At 30.6% G+C, this 11,986-nt stretch overlaps 1 protein-coding gene across 1 annotated transcript in view; it reads left to right on the top strand.

The window, feature by feature from the left end:
- Positions 1-7,109: 7,109 nt before the first annotated feature.
- LOC143911589 (uncharacterized) overlaps positions 7,110-11,986 on the top strand; it is a 38,224-nt gene continuing 33,347 nt past the window's right edge. The window contains exon 1 of the mRNA XM_077430543.1: positions 7,110-7,336. The gene's annotated coding sequence lies outside the window, so the exon portion shown is untranslated. The remainder of the gene's footprint in view (positions 7,337-11,986) is intronic.

Genomic DNA, 11,986 nt, shown 5'->3' with positions numbered 1-11,986 from the left:
TAATAAACGAGTTGGGAAAAAGTGCGGTGGCAGCCTAACGACTTGCACAATGAACGCGTTCCAAAAATGCCTTTTTTTCCTTTACTCGTTTTGTTTTTTGTAGTGCAATTCAATGCATTCGACGACACGTTTGCATACATATTCAGACAGGAGGGGGCCTCCGTGTGCATTGTTGCAGCTTTTCACACGAAACTATCAAACTTCAATGTATGTAAGTTGGCCAAGCGAAGGTCAAATTTTGACGCGCAATCTGATCTAATTACTCTCACGTGGCTAGAATCAGAAGAAAAATCCAACAGTTACTACCAAAATTGCACGGAAGCTCTAATTTTTTCATCTGCGAAATTTCACATACCTACATACATATGTAAAATAAATATTTTGAACACTTACATACTTTTCAGTATAAAAAAAAACAGATTTTTCCATTTACATACCATGTGATGGAATGAATTGAGATGATTTCATTATCGATAGTTTTTTTTTAATACGGATGAAATAAACTATGGAGTAATATAATTTGGAAGTAATCCTAAATTTAGAGTTCACATTCTTTGGAGATAGAAAAAAATAAAGTAAAAATATATTATCGTCCAAATTTTGAAAAAAAACTCATTGACAGTATTTTTTTGTTTACTTCTACCAGAGTTCAAACTTAGTACTTCTCAATTGTAATATTTTGATTTTTAAAAGCTTTTTAATGTTCATGTATTATAATATTTTAATATTTTGTTCACAATGCATCTTAAGTCTATTTTGATAGCCACTGATGAGGAGTATCAAATGTTTGAATTATTCGAATATCGAATAGTATGCTTTAAAATATTTAGATAACGTTTTAGAAAAGTCAAAATATAAACAAAAAAAATCACAGAATCCTAATCTGATATATCCAATTGAATTAAATGTGATGTAGGTCGAAAATATAAAATATTTTATTTTAGTTTATTTATATATTTATGCCAGGAAAGCCTAACAGGTAAACCCAATCACAAAAAAAGTAGTAATCATAGAATAAATGAGAAAAAAAGTACATGTACATATACAGAAACATTTCTAAAAATACACATACACATACATATGTATATTTACTTACTTATATAAATACACAAATACACATAAATATTATATATATATATAAATCAAAATAAATTCGTATAAAAAGTATTCTAATCTACAATCTCAACTATAAGAAAATATTTAAAATTCAGCACACTTCCAGTTAACCCTTTTAAACGAAATCAAAAAATAGTGTGGCCAGAACACTATCCTAATAAACATGTTTCAATAGAAAATACTCAATATAATGTAGTATTAACAGTGGGAAAAAATCCCAAGTGAAAATACGTAATTTTGACTTTTGATTTGAACTGGACGACTACTTAGAGAGATTTGAAAGCTGAAAAGTACTACAAATGAAAGATAAAATACCCGACTGTAGATTCCAATATTCATTTTGAACAGAAAATTAACAGATTTTGAGAAATCGACCGAACAACACCAAGATATAGAAAAATCGCGCGATTTAAAAAACACATATATCTCCGAATCTCGAGCCAGTCAACACTTTTTATTACCAGATTCGTGTTTACTGGGCATAGATCTATAAGAAAAGTCATATCCCGTCTCTGAAACATTTTAAAAGTCGTCATTTGTCGAACAGTGTTATTTAAATATGACACACCTTAAAATTACATTAAAAATGTGAAAAAGTAATAAAACAATTATATATTATTTTGGTAGTCTAGGAAAAGTTAAACGGCGATTTGTCATTATATGAATAGTTATGTCAATAAATAAAACAATAATTCTTGAACATATGTACATACATACAAACGAATAGTTTTTTTTTTAAATAATCCATACATGGTATGTATTTGTATACAAGTTAAAATAATTGAGGTTAAATATCGAATAAGAGAACTTAAGTTTTATATGAAAATATTACAGTTAAAGTTTATATGAGAATAAAAAGGGTGAAAAGCATAAAAAAAATCCCATACATTAATTGCACCCAATAATTATATTAAAGCGAATTATATTTAACATGGAAATGAGCTTTCGCTGTGAAAATACATTAATTACACAGGCATGTAAGTGCATATAAACAGTTATTTTGTTAATTTGGTTCTCAAACTCAAACAGACAATTAACGGAAATTATAAATTTCGTGTAAGCCACTTCACATGGCTCACAATACTTCACGAAAGTCGAGTATGACCTTATAATCGAGTAGAATATTCGGCACATTCGTTAGATTCAACTATTGCATTCCGTTTTTTTTTTTTTTGGTACTTGTATGTTGAACTCTACGGAAAATTACGTAGCGCGTCTTTTGCGCGTTTTAATGTCAAATAGTTGAAGCAAAAAAAAACCACGGTTAATTGTTTTGAAATTTACTCTACAATACGGTGTGTTGAAAATTAGTGTGCACGACATTACTTTTTTGAGCACGAAAACGTTTCGGTTTCGTATACACAATTTGTTCTAATATTTCGTTGGGCAACAGTAATCGTTGTGACACTGGTGCATTTGAACTTGTTTGAATTTAATTTGCCTCACAGCTTCCTAAATTATTTTCAATCTATGTAGTAAGCATCGTGTTATATCATTTTATATGGCGTTTAAATTAATTAAGTTCGATGATTCGCATGTACATATGATTCAATAAAGTTTCACATTAAATGTCTGCATCTATCATATAAAAAATAAATAAAAAAAGTAGCATACATATGTACATATAATATAATACAGTGTACTCTCGATTACCCGGGTGCGGATTATCCATGCTTGAAAATTATTAGTTATTTTTTTTTAATTAATTAAATTTTGTTCTTTTATGATACTGAGACGCACCGATTGATTGCGACCATAAAAATCCGTGTTATTTGAAAAAAATTATACATATGTCACACAGAAATGTTTTTCATTCCCTTTTTAAATGTATTTTACTATTCAATTCTTTCAGTCGCTTTTGATCATCGAAGAAGTGCGTGTATTCGGAGCAGATTTTTTCGAACATACGTATGATTAATTATTATCAATTACTTTGTGTGTGAAATTATTTTCTTTTGCTATTAACTCGAAAATATTTCAGATTTACATACCTGTTCGAAATATATTTTAACAAAAAAATAAGTTAGAGGCGTTCACGAGAGATTGTGATAGTTCTTCAGGTCCTTCGAAATGAAAAAGTATGAAAATGTCAAGATACTAAGATTTGGATGCAGTTTTTCCATGAAAAATATATTATATTATAGTTTTCCATTAAAAATATTATACTATGCTCATAAATTATTATATTTTATAGTCGGTATTGTTACTTCGAGTACATAAATTAAGTTGAATATAAAATATTTCATAGTTTTAAAGTTGAATATAAAATGTTTAATAAATTGATATACCTATGTATGTATACCTGTTTAAATAATTAATAAATAATTCTTAATCTTTGCATAGCAAACTCGTCGCATTGGAACAATCTTTTAGACGAGTATGCATGATTGATTGAATAAATAACATATAATAAAGTACGATTTTCAATGCATTCAAAAGATTTTCAAAGTACAAAAGTACATATTTTCAAAGACTGGATAAAATAATAAGACTCATAAGTAGCTTTTTGACATCAAAAACTAAATGAATGTAAGTTATATTTGCATGATATATACATAATTCCATCATTAATGGGGTTCTTCTCATAATTTGATAGTTTTAAGTGAAAATTTCAATGGTTTTGAAGAATTTTATTCGATTTTATCGACCGCTTCCGACTTTCAAAGGGAACATGATCCAGAAATAGCAATGATTAGTATTAATATTTGAAACTAGTCAAATTGATAAATCGATTTTACTGCACTAATCGGAATTGACGAAGTTAAAAGACATTTTCTTTGACTACAATATATTATATGATAAGAAAAGTGGACTCAATTTACAATACGATCATGAATCTAACAACCTTACAATCAGATCTGTCTAAATCTCTCCAACCGTATCAACAATTACCATCATCATCATCATTATCACCATCATCACTTAAATTTTGCCTACATGCAACATCGACTGCTTTAAGTCACACTCATTCATCTCGCGCATTTGGATTCAACTGTAAAATTTAATGTGTAAAAAATAACTTTACAGTTTTTCATTTGCGTATGTATATTTATTTATGAAAACGTATCGGGGTAACCTTTGTATAAAGGCCACATAAGCATATGCTAAAATTAAAATAAAATATGACTTCATACATTTGTTTTAAGCCAGTCGTATATTGTATACGTAAGTATTTATACTCTACTTTGCTTTCTTCTGCATTCTCTTGGGTATCTCCCTTGTCCGTTTCATACTCAATATTCCACCCACACTTACATGTACATGTGTACTGTTCATTGCCTTTTCGCAATTTACTACATGCTAAATATATTCAGAGATAATCGATGTGAATTCATAATAAACCAAATAATTCTTAGTCGGTACGTATGCTTTAAGACTGCACTGAATATATGTAAAGACCTAATCAATATTTACTAAGTTTGACCAACTGCATTTGAATATGATAAAGATTTTTGCTGAAAATTTAAGTAATAAATAAGAATAAATTAAGTATGTCAGAGCATATTGAATTTCAATTTATATACAATATTAAATTTCAATTATTGTTGTAAATACATAGAATAAATATCAATTTAAAAGACTTTTTGTCACCAGTTAGCGTTTGCGTTCTGTGGTATTGAAAGTAAATTTTAATAGAAGTTTATATTATTGTTATATTATTATTATTATATTTTAAATATTTTTAGACTATCCATGATGGAATTTGTAAAATCGAGAAAAGGAAAAGAAAAAGAGATTAAAATACAATTTTTATTATTGATTACTGATTTTTATTGTTGGTTATTGATTGTTTATAAAAAATCTGATATATGTATTATAAATATCTGTATTTTTCTGGCTGAAATAAATTAGCATTGATACTGACTTTTTATTAAAGATACCGTCAATTTTTATAAAATGCTAGCTGAACCCGGCATGCGCTGCAATGCCACAATAACGCATGCAATTTCAGTTCCCGTTCCCGTTCCCGTTCCCGTTCCCGTTCCCGTTCCCGTTCCCGTTTCCGTTCCCGTTCCCGTTCCCGTTCCCGTTCCCGTTCCCGTTCCCATTCCCGTTCCCGTTCCTGTTCTCGTTTCAAGTGATGGTTGGAGCTCAACTAACGTGTCTTCAACGGGTTGGAGCTCAACTAACGTGTCATCATAAACCAACTGGTAACGTGGTTACCAACGAACACATTTCCTTGACTACACAATGGCGCTTCAAACTTTCGCATCGGTAGAATCGCAATTACCAATATTATTATTAAGAGGTTTTTTTTCACAGTAAGCGTCCCGGACATGCATTTAACAAATCCTGATAGTGCCATCGTAATCAGTTGAGTGGTTTAGGAGCCTAAACGAGACAGAGAAAAACAAACAGACATTCAATTTTATATACATATATGTATGTATAGATTTTTATCCTTGACGGGATTACAGACATTACTAACAAACTAACCAGTAGATTCTAAGACAGAATCACTGATAACTAGAGGTAGGACCGGAAGCGTGCCGTTTATTGTTCAATTGTTGTAAATGCTTTGTAAAAAAGGTTCGGCAAACCTTTAACAATACATTTACAACATTTGAACAATAAACGGCCCCCTCAGGGTCCGGGCTTTACTAATAACCATACTAACACACTTGTGAAGAATGAGATGGGCACCTCACATTCAAGCAGCGAAATGCAAGGCGATGCGGGGTATATCCTCAATATACCCAATATTTAATCGCCATAGTTCTCTATCAACACAAAATAAAATGAAACTATATCGCGCGCTCATATTATCATTATTAACCTATGCTTCACCTATATGGAATAACGCCTCGAATACTAACCTTTCCAAGCTTCAAATAATACAAAATAAATCCCTAAAAATAATTTATAACGCACCCATATACATATGTATACTAACTTGAAAAAAATTCATGCCATAAATAATATTCCGTTAGTTATAGACATTATTAAAAAACTAGCCAGTAGATTCTATGACAGAATCACTAATAACCATACTAACACACTTTTGAAGAGTCTCGGTGATTACAACAAAATATGTATATACCCTTCAGGCATAAACACAGATTGTCTGAACACAATCAGCTTTAAATCGTCGACTTTAGAGAGTCTTTAATTAATATTATGTATTCGATGCATTATGAGCATTTATAAGAATTGTAAATAAGGTTTTTGAGCTCTTTTTCCTATTATGCTGTACATTAACATTAGAATAATATAATACTATGATTACTAACAAAATTAAATTAAAATTGTAAAATAGAAAATTATCAGTAGATCATTTGCTATCAAAATAGATATAAGTTGTATTGTGAACATGATTTAGTAATAATAAAAAGCATTTAAAAATCAAAATCAATCTATACCATTCAGGTATAACACACAATCTATACCAATCGGTCATCGACTTAAGAGAGTCTTTAATTAGTATTATATATTAGATGTATTATGAGCATTTATAAGAATTGTAAATAGGTTTTTGAGCTATTTTTCCTATTATGCTGTACATTAACATTAGTATAATATAATATTATGATTACTAACCAAATTAAATTAAATTGTAAAATATAAAATGATCAGTAGATCAGTTGCTATCAAAATAGATATAAGATGTATTGTGAACATGATTTAGTAATAATAAAAAGCATTTAAAAACCGTTTGACCGGGGGGTATGTGTCCAGGGGGTAAGTGTCCTAAAGCCATACAATATGAAGTCCCTGCATTCAATATATTTGGAGAAATTAAATGAAACATAAGTAGTGGACGCTCGCTATCCATCACAGTGTGGCAAGTGTTAACCTACATATAGAGCACGTATGTATGTTGGATCGAATTACATACATATACGATTCGATTGATTGGTCGACCTTTGAATGGGCTGTAGGAGTGTGTCGCGAGGGGTGCCACATCGAGCCGGTTGACCCGCTCTTCGCGGGTCGATCCTCAAAGCGTGGCGCGCGTCCGCCAGTGGGTGGGTGGGTGGGGGGGAGTGGTAGGAGAAGGCACAGAGGCTGAGTGGACCTCGGAGCCGTCGACCGACAAACAGTTAACGACCAGAAGCCGAACCGGCTTGGGCGACGCGCGACGCTCCCGGAACTTTATTACCGCACCGCGATTCACGAAAAACCACCCTCGCCAACCCCCCGAGTGAAAAGTCGCGCGATAGTGAAGTTTCGTCGGAAAAATAGCAGGGGTCGAAACAATTGCGGTTCGCAATCGCAACAGGTGAGACACATTTCCACAACCCGCGACCTGAAAGCTCGCCGCAATCTGAAACACATACACACGCTAAAAACCTCCGCCGCTTAATGTGATCGGACGATTCAAATTTTGTAATAAACTACGGGCGATATATATATATATATATATGAAAGTATATGCACCAAATTGAGTGAAAATTTTGCAAATATAATCAAATAAACACTTTACTTTCTTCCGAAATTGAATGAAAATTATGCAATTTTTTTAATTTTATTTATTTATTAACATTTCATTTGATGAAATAAACGTTTTTTAAACAAAATTTAATGTTGCATATGTCATACATTTAATGTGCATATAAAAAGCTTAATGATTGAACAAATTTTCAGCAGCGAATTTAATTTATTAAAATTTGAATTGATTTTTAAATGCTTTTTATTACTACTAAATTATGTTCACATTACATCTTATATCTATTTTAATAGCTACTGATCTACTGATCATTTTCCTTTTTACAATTTTGATTTAATTTTGTTAGTAATCATAGTATTATATTATTATAATGTTAATGGTACAGCATAATAGAAAAAAGAGCTCAAAAACCTATTTACAATTCTTATAAATGCTCATAATACATCTAATACATAATTGAACGAAAATTATGCAATTTTTTTTTAATTTTATTTATTTATTAACATTTCATTTGATGAAATAAACGTTTTTTAAACAAAATTTAATATTGCATATGTCATACATTTAATGTGCATATAAAAAGCTTAATGATTGAACAAATTTTCAGCAGCGAATTTAATAAATTTGATTTATTAAAATTTGAATAGATTTTTAAATGCTTTTTATTACTACTAAATTATGTTCACATTACATCTTATATCTATTTTAATAGCTACTGATCTACTGATCATTTTCCTTTTTACAATTTTGATTTAATTTTGTTAGTAATCACAGTATTATATTATTCTAATGTTAATGTACAGCATAATAGGAAAAAGAGCTCAAAAACCTATTTACAATTCCTCTATTTACAATCTTAAAATTTAAATCAAAACCTCTTTATATATGTATTTTGTCAAATATGACTGAAATGATCTGATTAATGTTTGCAATATTTATATGTATGTTAATTCTGAATGAAAAAAATATTTTTCTCTATATATTTATTTATTTATTTACTAGTGGTTTTACCCGGCTTCGCTCGGTATTTGTAATATAAACAGCTTAAACATGGCAAAACAATCTACTATTAAACATTCATTTGTTTTTTTTATTAAATTTATTTTAATCGAAAAAAATAATATTCAACAATATCGATATCATCGTATAGAAACTTTAATTCTTTTTCGATGTTCCCTACAAACCTTACATACATACATACAAAGTTACAAAGTCTCTTTCGAAATTATATATTACATTTACATATTAGCCACAGTGACATTACATAATACTCTAACGCGTCACTGTGACCAGACATACATATGTATAAGCATAATACAAATACGATGTATAAGAAAATTAGCTAGAAATCTATATTATATATAATATTTTTATAAAAATCATATTCAAATAGTGGTGACATAGTGGTTAGGACGGTTTATGCCAATTTGATGGAGGAAACGCTTCAACAATGAAATAGGATACGATCGACTTGCCGTCACAAATATCCAAGTCTGACCAGCAGCATTAAAGATTTTACTCGGAATATTAATTTTTCAATCGCTGTCAGCTCACGAGATCGAACCCGGCGCCCTCTCGGTGCTTAGTATCAACAAAATAACCGAGCCACGCTGCTGGCTGTCATAATACGTCAGTGATTATGTTTAATATTTAATTTTATTATACCACTAGTGTACTATACTCGGTATTTGTCATACAAACCGCTTAAACTTGGCCAATCTAATTGTAAACATTTTATTTTATTAAATTTATTTGAATATTCATTTGTTTGTCTACGAACCAACAATAGTTACATACAAAGTCTCTTTCGAATTTGTATATTAGATTACATAGTATATTTTAAGCTTTCTGATAAAAATCAATTTGGAATATACAGTCAATGTATATTTTATTTATTTATTTATTTAATATATGTACTTGGGGGAGACGGCAAAGCCGATAGACCCAAGGAGTTTGATTTATACATATATGTAAATTAAATGAGAAAAAAATTAAAATACATTCAAAATGACAATATTAAAATATAAATAAGAGATAAAAAAAAAGTAAACAAGAAACAGAAATAAGATATTGGGAAAGAAGCATTACAGATATCTTTTAAGTTTAGGAAATTCATCAAGCTTATTCTTAAAAATATTAAGGTTATCAGAAATTACAATTTCATTGGGAAGTCTATTCCAAGCTGAAACCTCTCGGTTTGAAAAGAAGGAATCTCTTATCAATTTATTAGATTTTTCTTTTTGAGTCTAAGCGAGTGACCTCTGAGGTGATTGTTTTCGTTGAATTTAAAAAGATTGGACATATGACATTTATAATGATTATTTAGTATTTTCAACTCTTCGATTAAGTCGCCTCTTATTCTTCTCGTCTCCAGTGTAGTGAGATTTATATTTATATGTATATTTATAAACAATTACAATTCGACAGTTTGAGTTTGTATTAAAATTTGAAGCGACGAAAATTCTGCATCACAACTCATGCCTCTAATACCAGAACTGACGCGTTCATAATTGCACATTTCAAAATATCGATATGTTAATTCACTTACGAAACTTGTTATTAAGCATCAACAGATTCACCATATCGAACGCCTCGGCAAAACCATAAACAATTTTGATATACAAACATCGTTCAAATGTCAAACGAAAACCCGAAGCCAAATAACCGTTACACATTATTACACTGCAATGGCAATCGGTCAACATGGGTAATACATTGTTTGACCATGAAAAGAGAACGCATTCGCGACAATATCCTTTTCTGACTCCTGTCACCGGTAGTTTCTTTATGCAAATGCCAAATATTCTCGATCGCCATTATCGAGCACGTCTCTCTTTGAAATTATGTCGTATCGGAATCAAAATCACCCACTCGGCATTTCGCCCACGTATCGCGCAAATTTAGACTTTTAATATTCAGGCTGTATCGTCGGCTATATATATATACATATATATTCGACACGCTTTTGGGACACGCTGTACGTAATCAATGCCATACGGATATTACGGAGATTCAAGAGCACTATCTCATCTCTTCGAATGCGTGTAGTGTCTGTGTGTGACAACGGTAAACGATGAGGAAGAAAAAAATAAATATATATATATATATATATATGTATATACACACACATCGATAAAACGCAACCATAATTGGAAATTACATACCACAATGTAACGGTCGATGTAAATATTTCCATAAATTAACAAAAATTTATGTTCCATTATAATCGAAATGAGGCGAACCGTACGAGTTCTAACGCGCGTTTAAATTTGGCAATGTATGTTTGTATGTACTTCACCGTGTTTTTTCTCTTCTTTCGTAAAGAGTGCGATACGCATCTGGATTTGTATATTGTGAAAATTGAGAACGACCCCAGTGTATATAATAGAGTGTGTGAAAAGAAATTAAAAATGCATTTTCTCGCCACATTCTATTTAGCCACATCGTACACGTTCATATGTATGATGCAACGTGTTACGGCTGTGTGAAAAATATGATACTAATAAGTGATATATTGTATTCTTTTATTATTTAATAGTCGCAATTTGCGACGGGTTTCAATTGCAAAAACATCGTATCGAAGATGAGTGGGGTTCTATTATTACAAAACAACCATAATATCTCGTCATACGACAGTTGCTATTAATAAATTTTAGCCATTAAAAAACATCATCTTTTTCTTTGAAAACTTTTAATTAAAATTTTTTACGTTTTTCGTAATAACTATGTATTTGGTTTTCAAAGCTATACATACACCCTATATTTCTTGTATTCCTAGAATGAACTACAAGAAATTTATTTTAATAGATTTCGTATGATTTAGAAAAGGGGTACATCGTAAAAAAATACATTTATACATTTCTACGTTCCAAAGTATGATTGTCTATCACAAATATCTGAATATGATTTATGTACAAGTGTAAATACATAGATATTTCTATGGATTAATTCATTGATTAATTAATAGTTAATTTCGTGTTCTTCCGCCTCTCAAAATACAACAATGTAAGTAATAAAAATGTTGCAATGTTGCATTGGGGTCTTCCTGTTAAGCCTTCCTGGTATCTAAATATGTAAAATAAAATTAAAGGAAAAATTAAAGATCAAATTTCAAAGGAACTAAGAAAGAAGTTTAGAACTTTGTATTCTGAGCACAACAAGGAGATATAGGAAACGGAATAGATGGATGAGAAATATGACAAAGGTAGTTGATATAGTAGAGAGGGTGAAGAGATTGAAAAGGTAATGAATTGAATGGACGAAAGGTGGACAAAAGAAGTGCTGGAATAGTACCCGAGAGAATGTAAAAGGGTGAATGGAAAGCCGCAAGGAATATGTGCGGGGTGAGATGGATGAGAGTTGCGCAAAATAGACGAATGGACACGTGTTGGAGGGGCCTTCATCCAGTAGTGATATTGGTGAATGGCCCTAAATGATGATGATGATATGGAGTACTTAATTACAAACCTCTTACATAACATT

This window comes from Arctopsyche grandis, chromosome 5 (assembly GCF_051622035.1).
Source record: "Arctopsyche grandis isolate Sample6627 chromosome 5, ASM5162203v2, whole genome shotgun sequence".
NCBI classification, from domain to species: domain Eukaryota; kingdom Metazoa; phylum Arthropoda; class Insecta; order Trichoptera; family Hydropsychidae; genus Arctopsyche; species Arctopsyche grandis.
This window is presented reverse-complemented; position numbering and strand designations above follow the sequence as displayed.